We start from the raw sequence: 18724 nt of genomic DNA on the forward strand, positions 1-18724 counted from the left end.
TATGGGTGTGTGTTCGTGTGCGCATCTGTTAAATGTTGCGTTGAAAATAATTTTGTTCTGAGCTTTTCTGCTTCTTATGTCTTAAAGGGCTGGAAAATGTTGCCCTTTAATTTTGGCAGCTGCATTTTTTTTTTAGTTTTGTCTTGAAATCAGTATTGTGTGGAAGGACATATATCTGACTCCAATCAGCATATACATTCTTAATCAGCAACAATAGCCGAGAGAATATAGCTTTGTCCGCCATCTTCATCCCCTTCCCCGTTTGCCATCAGCTCATCAGTTTGCACAACGTTTTTCACATTACCAATTAACGTGCATTTTTCTTGGCTTGTATCTCGTTTGTTTGTGTTTGTTCTTTGTCTTGTTTTAGCTTCAATGCAATAAAATGCAGTTACATATCTATTAGAGAGGGATTGTGGAACAGTTGCGCCATTCATTTAGACAGAGTCATTTGCTGCTTAAGCCCATAAAGCTGGTAGCCCCTGTAAGCCGCATGCCAAACGCTAACAGGCAACGCTTAGAGTGAAAATCCTTTAAATCGCTTGCCTTGTCCGACAACAGTTGCTGCTGGTCAGTGGTCTAGTCGAAGCCAAAGCATTGAGAACTTCAGGCACCTGTGGGTTTTCCAGTTCAGGTAAACAAAAATATATTTTCTATGGGTTTCCCTGTTTCTAGTTTAGAGCTAAACTTGATTTACCCAGAAATGACCATTGAGATTGTTTTGAACGCTATCCGCTTTCTAAGACTTTAAGTTGAGTTTAAAAAGAGTATGACGTTTGGCAAATTTTTGGAAATTATTAAATTTTTAAAATTTATATGGAAGATCGTGATCTTTAAATATGGAAAATGTTATTTTCATGTAATTTTTCTTGATATTGGTCTATGGAGAGTAACATTACTGTTATGCAGTTCGTTGATCAACATATTCTCTTAAAGTGTAATGTCAGTTATCTTTTTGAAGTAAAATTAATGTAGTTGGTTGATAAAAGTACTCTATTAAAGTGTCAACAAGCATGGAACATTTGAGTATTTTCCTTGTTGAAGGAATTTCAAGCTTTGTATAAGTTTTTTTTACTAAATACAATAACTTGCATGCTAATCGACATGGTCCTTGCATTCTAGAACCTACATGTGGGAAATTCTTTAGATTGCCTGATGACAGTTGCTCTCAAAGGAAATGTCCGCCACACGCATCTGCCAACAATTTCTAAAGCTCCAAAGAGAAGTGAAAACTGTGTAGAAATAGATAAAAACTAAAAAAGCAAATGGCTGAAGTGGAACTGAGCTTCGCGGGAGCAAAATAAAAACAAATGCTGGCGCAATCTCCAACTACAACAGCAGTTTCGAATATTATTCAGCTAACTTTTGAGTTTATATGTAAATTTCGGAATAAAGCGGGAAAGGAACAAGAGAGTGACAGTCAAATAGGACAAATTGTTGAACGTGGCGAATTAGAACGTGGCGAATTAGAACGTGGCGAATTAGAATTATAGCTCTCCCCTGCAAATTGGGAAATTCTATAGAACTTAACTAGACTATAACTAAAATCGAATCATTTCCATAGATCGTTAGGGGTTCCAATCAAAATATTAAATATTGCACTAATTCAACTAAAACGTTGTTGATAAATTTGCAAACAGAAACCCCACAAATTTGTGTGCACAAGTCTCGTAGTTAGTTTAACGGGTTTTAATTTCAATTTATACCCCAGACACACACAGTGTATGTAGTTTTAATTACATCGCTTTTGCGCCGAAAAATCGAAACTATCGAAAACGAAATCATCTACAAAATGCATAATTCAATTTTACGCGCCGTTGAACTTTCTAATGAATTATTGCAGTGCAGAACTTTGAATTGGTTATGGAATTGCATTTCCACAACATTTTGCACTGCATTGGACTTTACCCCCTGTGTGTGTGTGTGTGTGTGCGTGTCTGTATTTGTGCGTATTCGCCGTTTTCGAAGCATTTTTTAATCGCCGTTATTTCTTTTCTTTTTTAGCCTTGTTCTATTAATGAGCAATTTGATTACTGAACTGCAAAAATATTTTTAAAATTTTTGCAAGCTCTAAAAATATTCTTAATTTAGCAAAGGGAAAGTTCAAGTACATATATCGAATATTTAATTAAAGACTACACATGTCAGTCAGTAAATAAATGGAAAGCACAGACTAATAAAAAAGTTTAAAAATCTGTCATATTGTTACGCGTCACTTAAGGTATTTCTGACTTGTCACAAACAAAAGTTAAAGAAAAGTAAGCATTTTAAATACGTTGAGAGGGGAATGAAAGAATTTAAAACACAGCTCTTGAGATAAACTGCTGAGAAGCAGCTGCAAATTGATAAAGGACTGTAGAAATCCTGATATCATATGGCGTGTAGTATAAGACTTAAGTAAACTTCATTTAAAAAATGTAATTGGTTATATTTGGTCTTGAGATTTACCTTAAGGGATTGAAAAGTGAATGTGGTACAAGTTCTTTAATAAGTACTTTAAGAAAGTACTTCTCAAGCCTATCAAAGTCTGTTTAAAGCATTAAATGTTGAATCAAACGATCAGAGACCGTTTGTTTAGCTTTAGGCCAAATCAACTACCATTCACAGTTATCACATGAGCACCTCACCCACTCCAACTCAACAATGTGAAACTTGAACACGCACAATGGTTTAGCCCCGGGGCAAAGGCGTACACATTTCATCCACTGCTCACATTCAATTTATATGAAAATTTATTTACTCTCTTCTCTTTTTTTTTTTTTTTTTGGTTGTATGTATAACAATAAACTAAAAATGGCTTAAAGGGTTTTATCAGCACAAAATCATCTTGAATGTGAAGCGTATATTTTATATTGAAAAAACAGCCTCAAGGGTGCAAAATGTCAATCAATTTTGTCGCTTAAAAAAAATGATATACAATATATTGTGGCAATACAAAATGCCAACTGACCTTCAGCCAAATGTTAACCCTTAACAAATTTGCATATAAAAAGCCGCTTGAAGCTGTGGTTCGTCAGGGGCTGGGAACGTTGGGGGGACTTAAGGTTACGAGCCGCTTTTCGAGCTGTTAAAAGGCGCTTTATGTTGTAAACTCTGGCTCCTGCTGTCCTTCAATGTGTTGCCCACACACATTGTATCACATTTATCAAGCATTATCTGTTTGCTCTCGTCTCCATTTTATTTTCCTTTTCACTCTTCTCCCGAGTGCTGATAACAGCTGCACTCCATTTGCATGGCGAGTGTGTGAAATGTGTGCGTTATCGCAGTCAATCCAGAGTGCCAGCAATATTTATATACTTACTATATAAACTTTGCATGCAAATCATATAAATTATGAAAGTTTTCTTATCTGAGTTTGGTCGCATATTGTCAGCATATTTGCCCCAATAAACCTGTCAATACTTTGTCAAGTTGTCAAGAAAATTGAAAATAATCTAAACAGAAATTTGGATTTGTTTCGCTGCTCTTCTCGATAGAAGAAACTTGGCGACGTCTTCTTTGTGTATATATATAAACCTATAAGAATATAGAATATAGTATTTTAACTTAACTTAAACATTGTTATAATTTTATAATATTATTATAATTAATAATCAGCTCAGGTATTTTCTAGCTAGAGTGCTTTTTGTAAATTTTGTTTATCAAAACGTAACTAAAAAGCTTACTTGAAATGTTGGTCTTTTGTAAAAAACATGTACATTTTGTTTTTGCTTAATCTGGTAACTTTTTGTCATTTTTTTTTTGCCATACTTACACACATATAAGCATCCGTTTAAAATTACAGATAGACAGGGTGTGTGTGGGGGGGTTGGCTCCAATCTCTTGTCAAGGAAAAAGTGTAGCATAAAGTTTTAACTTTTCATTGGTTGTGCATTTTGGTTGTTATTTTGCTCGATCCAAGCCGCATATGTAGGACACCCTCTCCTAACTGCCCCTCCACGCACTCATCCCCCTTGTTCAAGCAGCTTAGGGCTGCGTGAATGTGTGTGTGAGTTTCTTGTTGACATAGAAGTTTTCGCTTTTTTGTATGTAACTTTTTCGTCTGTTGCAGCATCTCTCGTTTTTATAGTGGACTTACATACTTACATTTGTACATATATATACATATACATATACATTCACGAATTTGCTGCGGCTACAAATTACAAATTGATTATACGTTCAACAAATGTGTTAATGTGGCATTGTTGGCAAACTTTTGCGGTGTGATGGGTATTGTGAGTGTGTGACGTTGGGTTGAGTAGGTAGTGAGTTGTTGCTGCGCCGCTTCACTTGCTACTGACCATAATATATTAGAACAAAACTTACACACGGAGAGTGATATGTGTGCACATGCATGGAAAACTTTCGTACGAGTTTTCAACGGCCAACAAAATTCTACACATTTTGTTAACTCGCTGACAAGCGGAAACTTTTTACATGGAAGTAAAATTTATTATGACCTAGTAGGGGTGGTATTCTGGGCTGCTGGGGGGTGCAGCGCGTTGTTATTTGTCCAGCTGCGGTCGTAAGGTCAAAGTAGTTAAAATTTTAAGCTGCTGTTTTAGATTTGTTGAAGCATAGCGTGGGCAAACTTTTATTACATTTGTAATAATTTAACGTATTGTATTTCATTAATATTTAATAAGCTTTTCTCTTGATTAAATTCTATAACATATGGTGTGTGTTTTTATTTCACGAGTCGTAATGAATTAATTTTAAGTAGAATAGCTGCCATAAATGGTTTAGAATGCAAAAAATGTAAGACTCTTTGTTATAAACATAATATGAGCTGATTTTAAATATAGCCTGGTGAAAGTCTTTTTATAGACTTTAAATGAGTTTTGTTATTTTAAGCTGCTTATACATATTTAGAATATAATATGTATGACCAGAATTCCAATTAGTATTTATAGACATCTAACTTGCATAACTTTGTCAAAAGTGACCCGATTTTCAAATGGTATTTGAATGTTGAGCATGGTTTACCCAAGATTTTACTTGTTCGTTAAGTTTTAGTCAAGTTCTCCGAATTTCTGGAAGTCGATGAAGCTACTCTGGAGAGAAAGGAAGACTCCATTTTTTGTGCTCCACAATTAATTACAGAAATCACAGGCACTTATTGTCTTCAAAGTTCCAAAAGTGCATTGATTAATTATCCACTGCTAACAAAAAAGCTTCAGTATAAGTTTTCGTGAAATTTGTTTGTTACTGGTTTATCGGAGAAAATTAATTTGCTAAAATATTGACTGGCTTATTTGTCACCGAGACTGAGTAGATAGGGAGGGATGTCGATGTGCAGCACGGAATGCGCTCAACAAAATGTTAAGCATCCATCATACGCCTGATGGTCCGCAGCTACTACAGGAAGTCGTCTTCAGGTAGGACAACTGCGACTTTTGGCTACGTACTCGTCCTTGCCTAGAAGACATTGTTTTTTTTTTTTTTTTTGTGTTTTTTTCTTATGAAAAATAAGTTAAAAGGAATGTATCAAATATACCAATTATTTATATTTGGTATGCTTGACTCGCGAGTCAAGTAAACTGCACCTAAAATGCTTTGAGCGTCTCAACGTTTTTGCAACATGCAACTTGCTGTTGCCAGCTACTTTGACAGTTTTCTTTGGCGCTGTTTTTTTGTTTTATTTTTTGTTTGTGTGCTCGTTAAGCTTTCTTTGTAGCGGCTGCTTATTTGCCTGTCATTCAGCGAGGCGATGTCGCTTCTCAATTTAATGCCTGAGCAATCGGCCCGTTATATATATTAATTTTTAAGTGGCTACCGCTTTTTGGAGCCAACCATCCATACAGACAACAATTCAAGTTAATCCAACCTGATTGCCTCTAAAATGGTTCGCGGAACATTGCACACAGCTCTCACACACAGCACACACACAGAGAGTTAGTGTCAGGTTACGGAGGTTAAAGCTCAATGAGGTGTCGCCTTGATTTAGTTAGTTGCCCTGTTGCAGTCACTGCATTTGGAGGATTATAACCAGCCCAGCATATTAGAATAAACAGAACAGCAAACAGGCGGTCTAAAGCTTCAAGGCGAAGCCTAGTTTAAAGTTGTTTTATTTTGGTTCAAAACAAAGTTTTTAATCGAATGCAAATGAATTTTTTAATTTTATATAATGAAAATTTTAGCTTATTTCAAAACTAAAGTTTTGCTTACCCACTTGAAAGTAAAACGGCAGTTTAAAGTTTGAGTAGAGTTTCAACTCCGAGTATTTTTAACCTAACTCTCAATTTGTGTTTAATTTTTTCACTTTGCCTTATTCAACTTAAGTATATTTTTTCTATAAGCCAGTGAAAATCGAGTGCAAGCATGTTCAAATATAAATATATTTGTATCCTTGCAGGATAATCATTAAATTTTTGCACTTTTCGCAAGTGACAGGACTATCTTGGAGCAAAGTTGGAACTCAAAGTAGAATTGTCCACTCGTGGATCACGATTTGCCAATTGACATTGCCTTTCAGTCAACTTGCAGAAACATACATATCTGATCTCTTTCCTCTTGGAGTCTATGACAATATTTATACTACGACAATTTTATAGCTAACATTCAACTCGAAAAGTGACACTCAACTTTGCCATGTGAAGCAAATAAATCATCGTAAGTTTTTAGCCGGTGCAAAGGGCAGTTTCTTCCCCTTTACTCTTCCCGTCCTGCAGCCGTTTATTCTGGACTGTTTTTTGCTCGGGCTGGCTCTCAAGTTAATTCAATTTAAAGCAAAAAAAAAGAAGAAATAAGAAAATAGAAGAAACTTTTTCGTGCAGCTTCCTTTTTTTTACAATTTTATATTTCATTTTCTGTGCTGTGTGAAGGTTCCGCGTTGGCGCTTCATTTTGTGTAAAGTTTTGCGCTCCAGAGTTGACACGTCATCAGGACAAAGCTACCGAAAATGTTTCTTTGGAAATGTAACGCAGAAAACGGCAAGTCACATGATAAACAATAACAATAACAAGAACAAGAACAAACAACCAACTAACAGCGCACAATAGAAAGGACAATGCGCCCAGAACGCTGCTTAAGCTTGAGCTTGAAATTTGCTTTTGCTTTTGCTTTTCGCTTTCGCTGTTACCATTTTGTAAGCATTTCCTGCACAACTATTTGCCATTATAAAAACCCCACAATAAATCCCCATTTTGTATAATGTGCTGCCCACATTTTGATTTACTTGACATACATGTCGCCCCTCCTATCATTTGCCGCAAAACGCACCCCCATCTGTGCCCATTGATGTGAAAGTTATGTGAAAAGTTTTGATTTGCTTAGTACATTTATTTTACAATATCAGCCGAAACATTTCGAACTCGAGTTTCAAAAAAATTTCAAACTGCTTTTGCCGACTGAAATTAACTGAAATTGAAGTAATTTTTATTTTTTCCAATATCTCGCACTGTTCCACACTTTACTATGTTCTTCTTTGACGCCCTTCAGCCATCCCCGACAAATCTGTTGCTTTTCCTGTTTCGACTTTGTCTAAGCCAAAAGCGTTCTGTCTGGCATCCCTTTCATTTCAGCCATTGCTGTTTCATTCGGTTTAGCAAGTTTTGCTTTATAAACTTGAGTTATAATTGAAAATATTGTTGTTGGTGTTGTTGTTGCCGTTGTGTGTAGTTGTTGTTCTGTGGGTGCTGCTCGGAGAAGCAGCTGGGCTTTGGTTTTAATTAAATTTTCCTGTCCACAAAAGTTTAATAGGTAACATGCTGAAAAATGAGTGTATAAACGGAAATCATTTGTTTACGGCCAATGTTGGAGAGCACAATGAAAACAATCCGTATGACAAATGGAAATACTCGTTGTGAAAGCAGCAGAAAGAAAAATTCGAAAGTCTTGGAACTTGGAAGTAGCAGTTTATAGAAGTTTCACAGCTATCAGTGGATCTCAAATGTCATAGAATTACATGTTACCTATTAATGAGTTAAAATCGGTGTGATGATTTCAGAGTCAATTTCATAGCTGCTCGTTCGACACATAACAGGCGGCTCTATTGATTAATGAAATCCGATCTTCTTTACCAATAAAGCAATCGTTAATTTTTGATGTGAAATACCATTTTAATGCCGTTTTTATTTATTTATTTATTTATTTTTTGTTTTATCAATTCACGACACATTTATTAATTGATTTACACACGAATTGTTCATGCACAAAATTATATAATTGGTAAAAAGAAGCAACCTATACCAAAATGTTGAGCACTTCTCCTATCAAACTGTCAATATAAAAGTACATATATGCATATTTTTTGTAAATCCAATTGACCGATTCTGGGGTGTGGCTTATAGAAACATGAAGCTGACACATCACAGCCATTAGTTATTAATTAACAGACCGCATTTGTATTAATTAATTCGCTAGAGGCATAAAATTGAATTCTTGTTTAATGTGATAACGGCGTATTTATATAATAACCCAAATTATGTATTAATATTGGGACATTCGTATGCAGGCTGCAAGAGACACTTGTAAATTAATAATGTTTGCCATAGTAAAATGTTTTTATTACAGTATATTTTGTGGATCTAAATAATTTGAAAGTAATATTTAATAGCCTCTAGTAAATACTGGGATTATTTAGTTTTTATTATTATAATGTTATATTTTAAATTTCGGAAACACTCTTAAATTAATCCCTTTAGGGGTTTTTTATATAAATAGTACGAGAAGATCTTAAACAAGTTGTGTGCATGCGAACTAGTTTTATAAAGTGAGTGCAAAGTTTTAAATTAGATAACAAGTTCCCAACTATTTTTTATTTATTTTGATTATTTCTATTAATTTGTATCTTGCTGCTTCAAAACAACTATTCAAGTCGAGTTCAATTTCAGCAATCAATTCGTTATAAAGTGCTACACTTCAGTGCTGAAAATATTTTCCATTTAGCTGAAAAACACATCCGGATGTTTGTTTAAGTAAATATCGTTTTAATAAAATTGCCAGCTAAGACAAAATTGCAGCTGGCAATATTAAAAGGCAGCAGCAACAAAAACAAATTGTAGAAATCTTCTACTCAAAAAGCAACAAAACGTTGCCAAAGTTAAAACTAAATGCAGACATAAATATTTTATGCTTAAAGTAAAAAACTTTTGCAATTTGACTGCTGCCGGTTTGCTGCTGTTGCTCCTGTGCTGCAGTTGCACTAGCCAAAAAGGCATACATACTAACATACACACACAGTGAGACACAGACACATGCAAACAATGTGGCCTTAGCGTCAGTTGTTGGTTTTTGTGAGCTTGGCCAAAATCTAAACATAAGTTAGCATTTAAGTTGGCGCAGGGCGCAAAAGCATAAAACACGCACAACAACATGCCACATACTGGCAAACAGAGACGCACACATGAAAGCCACAACTGCTTTCTCGTCCTCTCTCCCTTATGGCTTGCCTGTTTTACACACACGTCGGTGATCCACTTCCGCTGTGTACAAGATAAGAAATTTAGTTGGCTATTCGGATTCTGGAAGCCAGCGAGTGATGGGTTTGGTTACAGCCAAGCTCAGGTATGGCTATATAACTACTGCAAAAATTACACCTTGAAGCAAGTCAATTAAAACTTATTTTTTACTCGTCTGGTTTCCATCTGGGGGCATGCGTAAAGTTGAAAAGTTAAACAAGTGATAAACTAAAGTTGTAGCTGTAATTATAGTAGATGATTGAATATTAATGCCAAAACTAATATAGTACATTTATAACAATTTTCTTTAAAAATTTCTTCTTACTTATCAGTTGTCATTACTTTCGATAGTATTTCACTAATATTATATATTATAATATATTTTGCTGGTTTAATTCTCATGACTAAAATAATATTTCCACTAAACACTAAATAAATTAATTTTGTGGGGACATCAACATGAACATAAATACATACAAACATATTTCCAAGCTTTCTACGTAACAAAATTGTGTTTTCATTTAAATTAATATTCTGAGTAAATCATTTATTTTCATCTTACCATCATTTCACTTCATTTCCAAAAATTTGCTTTCTACACTTGACGCATTGAAAAAATAACAGCTATAATTATGTAGCGTTGTCAGGATTCGCTTTATTACGTGGCATTGAATAATTTATTGCCGAGAATCTAATTAAAATTGCATGGACACGTCTGGAATAAAATTTAATGAAAACATTTGATTTCAAATGTTGTGGCTGGCCATCCATTGGGCTTTCTCATCCAATTAAGTTGGTTGGGGACACGATGTACATGTCTTTATGTCTTAAAGCTTTTATTTCATTAAGATGCCGTCGACATGATCTTTTAATTTCACTTAAATAAATATTTGCTTTCTATTTATAATTGGCTGCCGATGGCCGTGCTGCTGGAATTTTCATGAAGTTGTTCACTGCTAAAGGCATTTTTTTGTTAAACCTAAATTAAGTTTGTCAGGTTGAGTGTTGGTGGAAGTTGCGCTACTAATTGAAAATCCAATACTAGCAGCATATGGTCTGAGTGGTTATAAGCTCGGTATGCTGGGCTGTATCCTTACTTAAGTGACACAAAAATGCTTTAAAAGAATTACTATTTGTCAAGTCAAACTTTTGAGTTCATTTTAGTTATTATACAACAATTCCAGTAATAACTTTAAAGAGCCATTGGTTCTCAAACTGTGCATAATATAAAGAAAAGGACATATATAATCTACATATATTGGATTTTGCTCGAGACCCCAACTTAATGGTCAACATTCAGCGTAGTTCAGTCAGCCAATCAATTTCAATGGCAGCAATTTGTAGGCCATTGTCATAAATTGCACTAATGCCCAGACCAGAGACCCGAGTCTGCCACCATAACTGTCTCGCCTGGTCACCTGTCAATTATTTTAACAAGACAAAACGCATCAGCGGAGCCCATGGAGCATATCGAATGAGGGCGGGAGCAAAGGCTCAGCTAGATTTGCGAGTAAATTTATACAATGTGTCAGTCATTTGCGTTATCAACATGAGCTATGCGACTTTCAATATTATATGAGTATATATATATATATATATACATTCTATATGTGTGTACTTTTGTACACCAAAAAGAGGAAGAGCACAGATCCTGGAACGTGAAAATCCCCTTTGCGTTGAAATGGCTTAATGTCACTTTATTTCATGCGGTCTTGTCACGTTTGTCTGCGCTTTTTTTTGGCTCTTACTGTTGCTTTTTTTTTTTTTTTTTTGTTTGGGTAGAGCGATTCAGTACAATTGTTCCATGGCAGAACTGACCTCCGTTGTCCATCAGTCAAATGTTTATCGATTTCTGTTGTGCCGTTTGTGCGGCTAGAGCGGCATTAGTTTTGCCAATCAGCACGCCCCAAATAGCTTGTCAATTATTTGGCAATTTCATTGGCCCGGTGACAATGGGATTTGTTGCGTTTCATTTAATATTTCACTGGGGTTTCCGATTGGGAGCGGGTGTGCTTGTAACTTAAATCAACAGCTCACAGCAGCTGTTATAAATAAAGATTTTGCGTCAGCCATTTAATTTATTCAAAATAGTCATTTCCGTTAGCTTTGCCAGCCAGTTTTTGGGGTTTTGTGTCGCGCACCCATTTCTATTAAAATGCCGACTTATGTCCAAATAGGTTCGACAATGTGTACAAACAAAATCCCTACGACGAAACAGTTCTATGGCCCTGCACAATTTTGTGTCGAGCAGGAGTAGCAGCTCAATTTAAATGCCGTCATGGGGATCAACATCAAACTGCCTATCAATTGCAGGCAGCGTGCCATGAAAATTGAAAATTAGCAGCAGGAAAGGGTTCCAGTTGTGTTGTGGTCCTGGCTTCCGCTAATTGGGAGCTCCAAAAACCCAAACCCCAAGCCAAAACCCCAACCCCAACCCCAAAAGCTCTAACACCCATCCTAGTTTATGCTCCATTGTCATGTCAAGGGGTTTTGAATTAGCTGCTCTCCAAATGTTTCAGCCTTGTTTTTCTATTTTCTTCTTTTTTAGTGGTAAATAGGCAATGAAGCGACATTTGATTTATTGAGATCTTTGTTCCGCTGTGCAGAGCATTTAGTATAATTAGTTTAGAACTGAACATGTTTGATTTAAAGCTCGAATCTAATAGTTTGTTTAAGTCTTCATTACTTAATGAATTTAAAAAGAAGTTTTGCTATATTCTTTACCATTTTAAATACACATGTCACATAATACGAATTTTATATGCTCTTGAAAAATTTATATTACTGTTGTTACTTGAGAATCATCGCTTGCCAGGTAGATACTAAGTTTATTCCTTTGTCACATCGATTTTATAACGATTGATTTATATTTGGCGATTTATATTTGATTTAAATGCTGCATGTTTATGTGCTTAACATATATATTTAAATTGAAGTATAATCATCCAATAATTTATGTTGATTTTCTTTTTGCATTCGGGGTCTGATGCAATCCAAACAATTCAGACAACAAATCACAACGCTTGCTCGCCTAATCGAGCTGGGCAAACAATTCAATCTCTGTGCACAAGCAAACTCTTTCACACACACACTGGACACTCAACAATGAAGTAATTGAAAAAATAACTTCACCATGCAGCCGGAAGAGTCCGCTCTATACCATCAGCTTTTGGAGCCACTTCCAGGCTTAGTAGAAATGCTGAAAAAAATATACGTACAAAGCATATATTGGATATGGGATGAAGCCAAACCCAAAATGCGAAAAACCCAAGTGCCCTGGATCGAGATGAGGAACAACAATAATCACGAAAACAGCAGCAGTAACAACAACAACAACAACAACAGCAACAACAAGATGAAGAATCTCTGGCATCGTTGGTCACTTTTGCTCGTTGAGAAATTGACATTTAAACATGAAATTCCAGCCAAGTCGAAGCAACAACAAGGGCCCAGGCCACTTTTGGGATATATGTCTGTAAATTGTGAGCCCCTCACCACTACTTTTCCACTTCTGCGCCTCTCTCTACCCCCTTTTCTTCGACCGCTGCACGACTGCAATCTCAGCATTGCAAGCATTTCGACGAAAACTTTATATGGCTGCAGTTGAAAAAGAAATTGAAAATAGTCGCCAGCACCACATCCCACTATATATATATATATATATATATATATATGTATATATGTATATGTGTATATATATATATATGCATGTATCTTTGGAAGGTATTCCCCATATGATTGTCTATCTAACTGTCTATATGCCTTGGACGACACTGTGCCTCCACGTCTGTGTGCACTTATCGATTGCTCATACGTCGCGTTGTCCCAAAGTGTTGAAAGGCAATAGAATGGAAAAAAAATTGTAAAACAGAATGGAAAAGCAATGAAAATGTGCACAAAAGTTGAATCAAATACCAAATACCAAAGACAGAAATCACACATTCTTACTAAGAGAAAAACCCATTAGCACTAATCGCTTCCCCACAGACACATAAACAATTTATCTGACACACACACACACACACACACATATATGTACACGTGTGTGTTCTTGTTATTACTTGCCCGATCGAAGTCAAAAGTTTTACATCGGCGGCACCAGACTTGCATTTTATTCTTTTTTCTACACATATGTATATATATATGTGTATGTTTTTTTTTGAATATTTTTGCTTACGCTGCCGGAAATTTATCACGTTAACCTTTGGGAAATGCTCATATAATTTATCTTCAGGAAAGTAAATTTTCAAAAGCGCGCCAGGAATAAAATAAAGAAGAAGCAGACGCAGTAAAGCAGCCACACTTAGTGTTGCTCTGGGCACCACTCCTGCGTGCGTGATAAAAGTTTTCCGACTCTGCCACAAAAATACACAGGGGTGCTAGCAAGCCGAGAGTGTTCTAGTGTGTGTGTGTGTGAATCGGTGCGTTTGTCGGTGTTAGTTAAAAAATGGCACGGCATTTAAAAACATTCCATGTGTGTGTGTGTGTGTCTGACTCTGTTTATGTGTGTGTGTTGGATCTGCACTTACTCTGAATCGACCTTCCCAGCTTGTTGGGCTTTACAAAAAATTAGGTTAATTTGGGTTGCAAGCGATTGATGAGCTACCATCTAAAAACACTTGGCAAATAATTAATAAAATTTGCAATACTTGAAGCAAAGATTTAAAGCTGCAAATGCCTCAGGTGGTCAGTCAGACAGGCTTTACTAAAATATTTATTATTCAAGCATTGATTTCCATATATTTCTCTAAGTTAATACAAAATGTTATCTTTATGCATTTTATTAAAAAAATATTTGAAAATTAAAATATTATTTAGCTACATGTTTGATTTCATAAATCAAACCACAAACTAAGTGTTAAGCTGGGAATTTTCATTTCTAAAAAAATCTTTACGTTATATATGATTATTTGAAATTGATTATTTCTAAAGTAGATATGTCGTTGAATGTATATTATATGTTTTAGAATGAAATACTGGCTTGCCTGCCGCTTCTTATGAAGATTTATTAAAACAAGTTATGCTTTAGTCTATTGAGCTCGACTATGATATATCTTGAACCCAGCTATTAAATATATTAATTATTTTCAACACACTTTAATTGATAATTTTCCCCTTTAGTACCTGTATACTCTAATTTAATCAGGTGTTTATAAATATACTTTCTTACACACTTCGTTATACCATTTTTTTAACTTTTGATAAGTTGATGGTATTAGAGAAATAGTTTGTAAGTTTTCTAGAATATATTCTTTTAATATATTATATATGTGTCGGCTTTTATGCAGCCTCTTTGAAATTACTTACTCCATGCCGTCATTTGCAGCTGATTTAAATATGCTTTGCATTTTCGACTCCTTCATTTCTCGATTTCTGCGCACCATTCTTAATTTTGTAATTTTTCTAGAATTTCTCCATTGCCACCACATTGTCGTCGCTTCATTAAGAAAGTTTTGCTATATAGTGTTCGTTACATAAATGCTGAAAACTTAATTTCTCTTTAGTGAACTTGTTAAGTTTTGCGCTTTTGTCGCTCTTTTGTTATTCTCATTTGCCGCCGCTTTTATAATGACTGTTAGCGTAGAGAGGGGCAACGATACAGAGTCACAGGGATCTGTGCAAAGCGTTGTTCTTACACCAACCCTGTGGCGGCCTTTGACACTTTGGAGGCCCATCTTTTTTATTGTTTTGCTTCCAACAACTGTTTAAAGGGGATTTAAAGGGCTGACACTAAGAAACAATGAAACTAATTACGTTATATTTAAAGTACACACAGTGTCTGATAAACGATGAATTTTATGAAAGCAGAAGAGAATCTATAAAATATATTCAGTTGGTGCACTTATTTTGTAAAGTAAAACCTATTTGGAGTATACTTTCTACAAGAGTATATATATGTTTTTCATTTAATTATAAGAAATGTGTGTCCTGGTCACAAATTGAGGTAATTTCTTAAATCTGGTTTTTATCAATATTTACTTTGAAATAGCCTTTCCTATTTCTGCATGCACATGTTAACTAGTGCTATACTGATAATATTGCAGTTGAACTGTGTACAAAGTCAAAAATTGCTGACTTGTCTGCCTTCATTCACACATGGCGGTCATGGAAAAGCGCATCAAATTTCAATTAAATCAGACACAGATCAACACTTTATAAGCACATTCAGCATGCGGCAGCGATTTAACAGTCGCATACCAAAGCAGTTGCACAAGGGTTTGGCGGGGATTATAAAGATAGACAGAGAGAGAGAGAGAGAGAGAGAGAGAACCAGACAGAGACAAAGTGAGAGAGGGAGAGAGACAAAGAGAGTAGAAGTAGATGCAGGTCTATAGCAGGCAGCAAGCGCTGCACATTTAGTCAAGTTAAATGAACCGCATCTATTGACTATCTCGACACGGCAATGTCGATGTCGATGTCGATGGCAAATTTTGCTTTTGAAGGCAACATAAATTTTTCAAACGATTGACTCAGCAAAATGACCATGAACGTGTGACATCAGCAATGGTTGCTGGCTAGCCCCGCAGACCCCCATCATCATCATCATCATCATCAACAGTCAGCAGTCAGCAGTAAGCAGGCAGCAGCATCTGTAGAACGAGGCCAGCAAATATCGAAAGGTAAACACGTGCATTGCCTGCTTCCGTTATCAGTCAACTTGTTTGCCAGACACAATCCAGCCCAGTCCAATAGCCCAATAGCCGCACAGGCAGACAGTCGAACAGTCAAACAGGCCACGCCCACCTTGGCCGCATTTTGTCTTCGATTTGTGTGCTTATTGACGCTTTGATGTCTGTTAAATTTGTGCAATTTTGTAGCCTCAGCTGAGCGGCCATGAGTTTTAACGCTCCCAGCAACCCTCTTCCCCCTCTCTATCTGTCTATTTCTGTATGCTCGAGTATTGAAAATTAACTTTGAAAGATTTCTGCAGCATCGGATTGCTTGACATTGCATTTTCGGTTCACTGGGCTGCCAGACGACGACGACGACCATTGATAAACTAAACAAACTAGCCTCTATATTACATGTGAGTGTCATGGCTCTAAGCTGCACACGTTGCGTATGATTGATTCGCATTTGTTAACGCTTTGTAGTTTGCGTTGGTGCATTGCACACCGCAATTAGCTAATATGGAATAGAAATGCAGATTGAAGGACTTTTCAAATGACATAGGTAATAATGTGATTATATATAAATTCCATTGAATTATCTAGTGTCTTTTTTTTTGGAGTTAACTAACGCAATCGATCGGTTTTATAAATTTACTATTATCACAACAACAAGGTCTAAAAAGATAGCTTTTTCGCAAATATTTTATTTATTTATTTATTGCCCGGAACATTTATATATTGTATGCCTCCATATAGAAAATACGTTGTAAGTCTTTAGAGAAGAGGGACTAAATCTAGATTTGAATTATTATTGTTTTCTGTTTTATTTTAAATGTCCAGTGAAAGTAAGCCTTTGCTAATTACAATGGATATTCAACAAAAATAGCAATTTAAGGTTACTTTTTCTTTTATTTCCTTCTATTAGATATTAAGGATTTAAGTGAAATGAACTTGATACACGATTATATCTATGGCTGCTAACAGCTGCCAGATTACATTGAATGTCAAAGGACATTTACAAAAGGTTAAATAAGTAAACATTTATGAAAAAACAACAGCAACACGAACATTAACAATAGCAACGAGAACAAAATTTCCCCAGGCTATCAAATGCCAACGGTTTCGTTCTGGCAAGTAATAAAACGTGCGCTAAATATTTATGAATTTTCATTTTACGACACCTTCGAAAGCAGCTGGAAAAATACAATGTTGAAAATTGTCGTTTTGACTGGACGCTGGTCAGCGAGCGTCTCTTATATAATTTAAACCAAAAGCATAACAAGAAAACAAACAAACCAGCGAACAAAAATTAACATAAAACGTAAAAAAAGCATATATATATATATATATATATATATATATATATATATATGTATATAATGGTAAAAAGAAATCATGTTTCGCAATTACACAAAAGAGATTCACAGCGACGAACAGAAGCTGAGTGCAGGCAAGAGACAGAGCGAGAGAGATAGACAGTTAGGGGAATAGTGAGTGTGAAAGAGAGGCACATACAGTTGGTTGCCAGTCAAATTAACTTTTTGAGGCTGTGCACAAGCAACAAGCATCATAGTTAATGTGCTGAAGTTTTGACTGTGTTTGGAAACCATAAAAGAGTAACAGAATTGTAGATGCAAAAAGAAATGAGGATAGAAAGACGGACAGAGAGAGAGAGAGAGAGAGAGAGAGTTAGACAATGCTGTACGTGTTTATTTAGGCGAATGGCAACTTAAATAAATTCAACACAAAATGTAGAAATATTTATAGAAATTCAAGTGAAAAGTTATTTTAATATAATATGGTCACCCGTTTCCAACGATTGTTAGCTGAACAAATTACAGTGCTTTTGGTTTTTGGTTTGTCATGGTTTTTAGTGAAAGGACACTAAATTATGAGACGCCAGCTGTGAACTTATCATCTTATAATACCGCAATCATACCCATATCAAATTGCCTATTGTTATACAGCCTTGGCTCAAATAATGCGCCCGTATTCAACTTTAATCCAAAAACTGTAACCAAATTTCAGACCTAAGCTGCATTCCACGACAACTTTCCCAAACAACGCATACAAAATGCCAGCCAGAGAGAGCATTTGTTACTCAAGAGCAGAAATACATATACCCACGCCACAGCAAAATCTCCAACTAAGCCGCACAAAACAAGTCACGTTTTTAACCACTTGCTAAACAAAACAAAAACATACGTAGCAGAAACAAGTCGCAACGAATTTGCAGCAGGATATGGTGGTGTGGGATGGGGGGAGCTGGGGGGTGTGGGGTAATTTGTGTTGCGTCTCTTCTACCATAATTGTATTGCATAATTTTAGCACGCCCGATGTAAAGTGCATGCCATAAATACGCCTGGAAATATGTGGCAATATATTATTGCAAGATCTGCCTACAAGAGTTGCACACAATTCGCACACTACTTTTCTCATTACAAATTGGATTTCGCAGTCACATTTCGCTTATTGCGTTAAAAAGAATCTATGTAAATTTCATTATATGCCCATGAAAGCTAGTTCCCTTTAGTCCTCCCTTTAGTCCCTCTATCGCCCACTCTCCATCCTTGTTGCCCGTTCTTTCCGTCTCTCGCAGGCTGCTCGGTATCTGGCCCGCCCATTTATATAGCGTACTCTTGGGCGACTCTCGTGTTGCAGCTGCACGTAGGGCACTGGCAGCAGCAGCAACAAAACAGCGGCATTTTGTTTGCATCTTATTATTATTAT

This window comes from Drosophila grimshawi, unplaced genomic scaffold (assembly GCF_018153295.1).
Source record: "Drosophila grimshawi isolate 15287-2541.00 unplaced genomic scaffold, ASM1815329v1 contig_1377, whole genome shotgun sequence".
Classification (NCBI taxonomy): Eukaryota; Metazoa; Arthropoda; class Insecta; order Diptera; family Drosophilidae; genus Drosophila; species Drosophila grimshawi.